This window comes from Culex quinquefasciatus, chromosome 3 (genome assembly GCF_015732765.1).
Source record: "Culex quinquefasciatus strain JHB chromosome 3, VPISU_Cqui_1.0_pri_paternal, whole genome shotgun sequence".
NCBI lineage: Eukaryota > Metazoa > Arthropoda > Insecta > Diptera > Culicidae > Culex > Culex quinquefasciatus.
In genome coordinates this window covers 25,612,491-25,620,408 of record NC_051863.1, presented here as the reverse complement: position 1 = coordinate 25,620,408, position 7,918 = coordinate 25,612,491, and positions in this window count along the sequence as shown.

Sequence of the window (7,918 nt, the reverse complement as noted above, 5' to 3'; positions counted from 1 at the left end):
TTCAGGCTCATCTTTGTTTATTAGTCAGGAGAAAGAGGGGGTGATCATCAGCTGCTAGAATCGGTTGGTGGTTGGCCAAGTCTATTATTCTTTCCACGATTGCAGCTTGTTTGGTTCGAAGATGCTTTTATGAATGAATTGATTCTTACCAGGAAGATTTTTTTTATATTTTATTATTTTTATTTAATTTATAAGGTTGATTTTTATTTTGAATTTATCAAATTTAAATTGCAAAGTTTTCTACGTTTTAAAATTCGAAAATTACCAATAGAAAGCTTTCACAAACAAATCTACTACTGTTCTAAACAACCTGCCAGAATCAAGCGAAAAAGGAGGGTAATGCATTCGCAAGCATCCGATGCATAATTCGCATTTCTGTGGCACCTCAAAAGCACGTTCGTTGCACACAAATTAGCCCGTGGAAGCTGCCTTTGATGGTGAATTCACTCCGCTCCCTTTCAAAGGCTCGGCCACTTCAGGATTTATTTATTTCGCGCTCATTCCCACTAAAACAATTTAGAGCCCACATTTACCGCCAATTTTGCTCCTTTCCGCTTCTAGTTCATCTCCAGCCCGCAGTGTGTGGATGATGCGCGCCCGGTTGCATAACTTTAGGAGTCCCGCACATACAAATGCTTCAAATCAGTGCACACCAAACTGCTGATTCTGAAGCGCGGCTGGTTTGGATGCGGAAAAACCGCGTGCACTGGACAGGGCACACTACTTTAGAATTTATCGGCAGTGTTGCCAATTTTTAATTTTTTTTCTTCTTTCCTCATAAATATAGAATTATTCATAAATTTATCATGCAAATTCTATTCAAAGTAAAAATTGATTAATTGATTAATTATCTTTTGAACTAAAATTAAATATTGAAAATAGTTTCCAAATTAATCTAACAACACTGGTTCGATCGCAACTCAAAGCCCCATAAATAGTAAATTAGCATTCACTAGCTAGTCCAAAACATACTCACCTCTTTCTCTCGGTTTAGCATCTCGCTAAAATGCATTCAAAAGGACCCGAGGTGGATTTGCTCACAAACTTTCGCGGACTTTTGCCTCGGTTTGGTGGTGGTGGGTGGCATTAGCTCTTTGAAATTAATAAAATTTAGAAAATAACTCGTGCGCGAAATCAAAGCAGGCAGGGTGGTGTTGGTGTTGGTAGAAACAAACACACAGCTACTTTGTTGGGCCTGGTTGAGGCGTTTGGTGTTAGAATTTTGCGAAAACCGTGCGTTCGAATTTCATTCACTGAAATTGAAAGGTGAGATTTATTATGTTAAATGGGGAACGGTTTGACCGGTGAAGAGGTTACTTTGTGGTGTAATGTAGTTATTTGGTATAGATTATGAATAAGCTGGTAGATGCAGCGTTTCTTCTTTTAAAATTGATTAAATATTAAAAAGTTACATACATTGATTGATGAGTAATCTTATATCACTGTTACTTCATTTTATTATTTTTCTATTCATCTAAGTAATATTCAAAACCAAACCATCATGTATGTTTCAATTTTAAAACGTAACAAAACTGTATTTAAACACGTTTTGCTTAACTTTTTTTTCGATAAATTGGGGCAAACAAAGATAAAAACTAAATTTAAATCTTATTCTCATTCTCATGCAAGTTTTTTTTCTCAAAAAAATCGATAAATTAATAAAAAATCGTGTTTTTCAAATGTTTCGTAATTTATTTAAGTGGGGCCACAAAGTTAAAAATTTATTAATGATTTCAAATATTGATTGAAACTACATAAAAACATTATTGAATGTATCCAAACGAGTTTCAAACCGTTTTTTTTTTAATTTATATTTAAATTCCGCGAATTATTATTATATTTTTTGCAATGACCTGATCAAAAGTATTGGGCAATTTTACAAAGATGACATTCTTTTAACATTGAAAATCTACGCTGGTACATTTCGCTGCAAGAGAAGTTTTGCTGATGGACGTTTTGCTCAATAGACATTTCGCCAAAATCTCTTCTTTTTTTTCTTAAAAATATTAGAATTGCGCACAGATTTTTGTACACAAAACTTATTCTCACGGAAATGAATGAAATTTTCTCTGCATTTATTAATATTATTAATGCACAGTGGTCCAGATCGCAAAATAAAGTGGAACATTGATTTTCCGAAAAATGGTGGAGTTTTGGAGTTTTGGTGTCTTCAGAAGAGATGTTGCAAATAGAAAGGGGCAACTTTTGGTTTGGTTGAAAATTAGGGTGGTTCACGGTTAGGGTGATTTTGAAAATCTAACTTTCGTTTAAGTTTACAGGAATATTTTTGGGATTTTTTTCGTTTTCTAAAAAGTTGTTGGGCAAACAACAAACTTTTATCTCGTAATCTACGCCTTCGATTACCATATTTATAGAAAGCATCTGAGCGAACCTTCACAAATCAGTTTGTTGAACGTGGCAATTCAGGGTTAAGTTTTAGAGAAAAGTGTTTTTCGGAGCACTTTAAGAGCCCTAAAAAACAAACATTTTTATTTGTTGACATGTAAATTTAGACTTAAGAGTCAAGAGTTACAGCTATTTTAAGGTAAAAAAGATGCAAATTTAAAACTTAAATATCTCGAAAAGGAGCAATCCAAATTTTAAGCATAAGGTTGCATTCGAAAGAAGAGATCTAGCACAAACGCTGACCACCCTAACTAAATTCGAAAATTGTTCAAATATATGTGTTTCCGTGTAATTTTGCCCGCTGAATCTGTATCTGCCCTCAGAATTGAGCCAAAGTATCAAAAAAATTAATTTTGATCATAATTTAGGTTTAAATGATAATTTTTGTATAAAACCCAAAATATGACCAAAACACGATTTTCCATACTTTGGCACAATTCTGGAGTCAGATTCAGATTCAGCGAGCAAAATTACATGGAAACACATATATTTGAACAATTTTCGAATTTAGTTAGGGTGATTCCAAAAGGATTGAAAATTAGACTATTTCAAATGAAGATATCTCGAGTCCAAAGAAAAACACCCCTGAGATTTTTTCAGGGTTTGTATTGCTAAATCTCTTCTTTCCAATGCAACCTGGTGTTTAAAATTTGGCTTGATCCTTTCCGAGATATTTATGTTTAAAATTTGCACCTTTTTTACCTTAAAATGGCTGTAACTTTTGACCCTTAAGTCCAAATTTACATGTCACCACAAAAAAAAATGTTTTTTAGAGCTCTAAAAGTGCTCCGAGAAAAACATTTCTCTAAAACTTAACCCTGAATTGCCACGTTCAAAAAACTGATTTTTGAAGGTTTGCTCAGATGCTTTCTATAAATTTGGTAATAGAAGGTGTAGATTACGAGATAAAAGTTTGGTGTATTGGACAAAGTGTTTTGAATTGACAAGCCCAACAACTTTTTAGAAGACGAAAAAATCCCAAAAAATATTCCTGTAAAGTTAGATTTTCAAAACCACCCAAACTGTGAACCACCCTAATTTTCAACCAAACCAAAAGCTGCCCCATTTTTGCAACATCTCTTCTGAAGACACCAAAAATCCAAAACTTCACATTTTTTCGGAAAATTAATTTTTCACTTAATTTTGCGATCTGGACCACTGTGTAATATCTTAACTTATTTTATTAAAAAATTCAAAAAATGAATTCTCGGATAATTAATCTTTCTAAATGTTTTTTAAGAACTGCTTACGTTTTTAGGATGCAAAAACTCCAAAAAATAATTTTAATGATTTGCATTCGAAAATAAGTTTGAAATATCTAAACAGAGATTTATACACAGAACCTTTAATGGTTAAATCAATGCAAAAAATCACAATTATTTTTCTTCAAAACCTTTTTGTTTTCGTGGTTTCGTAGAACTGATTTTTTTAAAGAATGCACAAAAAAAGAAAAAGAGTTCCGAAAATCCATTTTCTTTTTCAAAGAACAACGCATTTTAAAAGAATGCGAAAACTCATAGATTTTTTTTCAACAATGGTTTTTGTGAATCTGTAAAACTCATAAAAATATGTATTTTTTTAGAACAGGGTAATTCTCCGCCAACTCACACAGCAGTTGCCCCGACCCCTGTTCAATTTGCGTGAAACTTTGTCCAAAGAGGTAACTTTTGTCCCCGAATCCGAGGTCCGTTTTTTGATATCTCGTGACGGAGGGGAGGTACGACCCCTTTCATTTTTGAGCAAGCGAAAAAAGAAGTGTTTTTCAATAATTTGCAGCCTGAAACTGTGATGGGTACTCAGAATTCCGAAGAAACGTATTTTTCATCGAAAAAAACACTAAAAAAGTTTTAAACATTCTCCCATTTTCCGTTACTTGACTGTACAAATTTTTGGAACATGTCATTTTATAGGAAATTTAATGTACTTTTTGAATCTACATTGACCCAGAAGGGTAGTTTTTTCATTAAGAAACAAAATTTTTCATTTTAAAATTTCGTGTTTTTTCTAACTTTGCAGGGTTATTTTTTAGAAAGTAACAATGTTCTAAAAAGTTGTAGAGAAGACAATTACAAAAAATTTGATATATAAACATAAGGGGTTTACTTACAAACATCACGAGTTATCGCGATTTTACGAAACAAAGTTTTGAAAAGGTTGGTCGTCGTCAATCATGGCCGTTCCTCGTCACCCGCGACAGACACGGACGACGAAACAAAGAGAAACGCAAAAAGTAACTTTTTCAAAACTTTTTTTCGTAAAATCGCGATAACTCGTGATGTTAACAAACAAACCCGTTAAGTTTATAAATCAAAATTTTTGTAATTGTCTGCTCTACAACTTTGTAGAACATTATTACACTCTAAAAATTAACCCTGCAAAGTTAGAAAAAAACACGAAATTTTAAAATGAAAAAATTTGTTTCTAATTGAAAAAATTGACCCTTCTGGGTCAATGTAGATTCAAAAAGTACAATAAATTTCCCTTAAAATGACATGTTCCACATTTTTTTTACAGTCAAGTAACGGAGAATGGTAGAGTTTTAAACATTTTTTAGTGTATTTTTCTATGAAAAATATGTTTTTTTTTTCGAAATTCTGAGTACGCCATCAAATCGGGCGTCTAATTTTACATAAAAGTCCCTTTGACACCAAATTTCTATCTCATCACCGTTTCAGACTGCAAATTATTGAAAAAACACCTTTTTTTTCGCATGTTCAAAAATGGAAGGGGTCGCACCGCCCCTCCGTCACGAGATATCAAAAAACGGACCTCGGATTCGTGATCAGGGACAAAAGATACCCTTTAGGACAAAGTTTCACGCAAATCGAAGAGGGGTCGGGGCAACTTTTCCCGATTTCGTGTGAGTTGGTAGATAATTACCCAACAAAGAACAAAACCTTTGAGAAATATTTGCAACAGCTGGATATGTTTAAAATGATTAAAAGCCAACATTTATGCCGGAGTTTAAGAAGATGACTTCTATTATTGTCATACATTTTGATTTGTTTACAATATGTTGAATTTTTTTTTTTCCATAAATCCTTATTAAAAATTATGAAGATAAGTAAAGTACTTCAAAAGTTATGCTAAAAAACATTTTGAGAAAACTCCAGAAGATCGTAAAAGGATGTTTTTTGTAAAATCCATTATGTTATACATTTTTGAAAGATATTTAATAGACCTTTTCAACGAGCCCCAAACATCGAAGATTCAAACTCTTTCAAAAGTTATTTACACTTAAGTGTAATTTATACACTATTTGGAGGTCGGATTTGAGATATTTTCATGAAAAATTTGTCCGGATCTATCATGCTACTCATCGTTGGATAGATGATCAAAAGACCTTTCCAACAAGTTCAAAACTTTGAAGATCTGATAACCCTATCAAAAGTTATTGTTGACGGCATCACCTTTAAAAGTAGTTAAATCTTATCTGCTATTTTTTTTTTTGAAATATTCGATTTTGTTAATTCTTATTTCAATGCAACAATAAATTTTTAATTATAATGAATAAACCAATTAATTTAATTGAATCGTTTGCACAATATAGACAGATATTGGTTTCAATGTTATTTCTTAGCAATTAAAATATGTTTTTATGACAAAGGCACCCGTGTTGACAAAAAACAGGTCTTAAACAGCAATTGCACCAAATTAGCCCACATTTTACAACTGACGATATTTTGGCATTGGTTCGATATTCAATGATTAAAAAATGTTGCTTTTTTGAAATTTTCTGTTTTTTTTTTCAAATAACATATTTTTGCCTTTCTTACAAAAGAAAGGTTTAAGGTTTGCTTTTGGGAAAACGCTTTTCTCGACAAGTCGTCAAGTCGAAGCATAAACGCCAGCACATTTACGCTTGCGCGTGAAAACGTTCTTTCTGGCTTCTCATTATAGATAGACAAAGTGCAATAGCGATACATATTTTTAATCAGAGACTGAGACTGAGTACCCTTTATTTTTTTCTAATAATGTCAATCCAATATGTTTTTCTCAATTAAATTTAAATATCTTGCTACCCATAATGTACCTCTAAAATTAAAAAAAAAATGGCATTTGAGGTTTAGCCTTAAAATATTTGAATCTTTATGTCAAATACTCACTGGGTGGTATCATTTTGTTTCTGAAAAATTAATTGCACCATTGTCGGAGTTTCATCATTTTGTAAGAAAGGCTCTATTTCACCTCTGGTGATATTAAATCGGGTTTTAATCATGTATTACATTTTAAAAGGGTTAAAAAAAGTGTTTATTTTAATTCCAACGTTTATTTCGACAAATCATCAAATCTGCAAAAAGTAAAATTGTTTTAAAAAATCGAACTTGGACAATTTTGTTAAAAACATTCATCAATTATCAGTGTAAATATATCCTTGCTTTAGTTACTACAACGAAACATTTAATGAACTTCTCAACCCTCAAAGCAAAATGACACAGCACACTCATTCAAGTCAGAATAATGATCACTCGAGGCAAATATTGATCTTAGATTCTCCCAGAATCACACAAAGGTTCTAGATCGGTTAATCTAGATCAAATTAGATCAGCGTTTCCTCCTAACCACAAAACGAATTCATTTCTCAACCAGGAAAATTTGTTTTTCTTTGTACTGCACGAACAACATTCAAGTGAGAACCTTCTTCTTCATCCTTTTTATTTTTAGCTGTGGGGCGTTAACAAGCCATCGACGACCAGCGACGCCACCAGTGCCAGGGGTTCCCATCATCCCAAAGACATCGTGCGGACCGCGTTAGCTAATGACGATCAGATCACCGGATAATTCGAGTCCAACCACAATGACTAACTGTTGCTGCTGCTAGAACGTTGGGCAAATAGAAGAAGATGAACGAAAAAAAAATCTAAATTTCATCGCGCCTCATTTCACGCCTCTTTTGGGTCGTCGCTGAGCCCCGAGGGAACTCTCTCACACAGGTCCCATGGCGAATTGGCCGCGGCCATTGGATTCGGCTTTGCTTACTTGGCTTGGGTAAATATTTGTATCACTCGTCTTTGAAGACAATTTTACATGGTGTATCAATGGGAAGGGAGTTTTGGGGTGAGATTGAGGGAAAAGTCAGTTGAATGGTCGATTAGTTGCCGGGTGATTTGATTCTAGTTTAGGATTAGAATGGTACGTGATTAGTAATAAGGGTGTTTGGACGCTTGATCATCTTAGTTCATGTTAGAAGTTTTCATGGGATTCGTGCATTTTTCAAAATTTGCATTTGGAGTTCTATAATAAACATTAATTTAATCGTTATCGTTACCATCGTTACCAAACATCTGCTAAACTATTATGACATAAGTGGCCAACAACCACACAAAGTAGGCCTATCGGTTAACAATTTAAGCTACCAGACCAGACATAAAAAGTGCATCACGAATGCTCAAGATAATCGCTCTGACTCGACGCGACAGGTGAACCCCACGGAAAAAAGGGTCTGTCGTTACTTTTTATGTGAGAATTTCCTCAATTATCGGCGTACTTTTTTGCCTTTCAATGTCGTCAC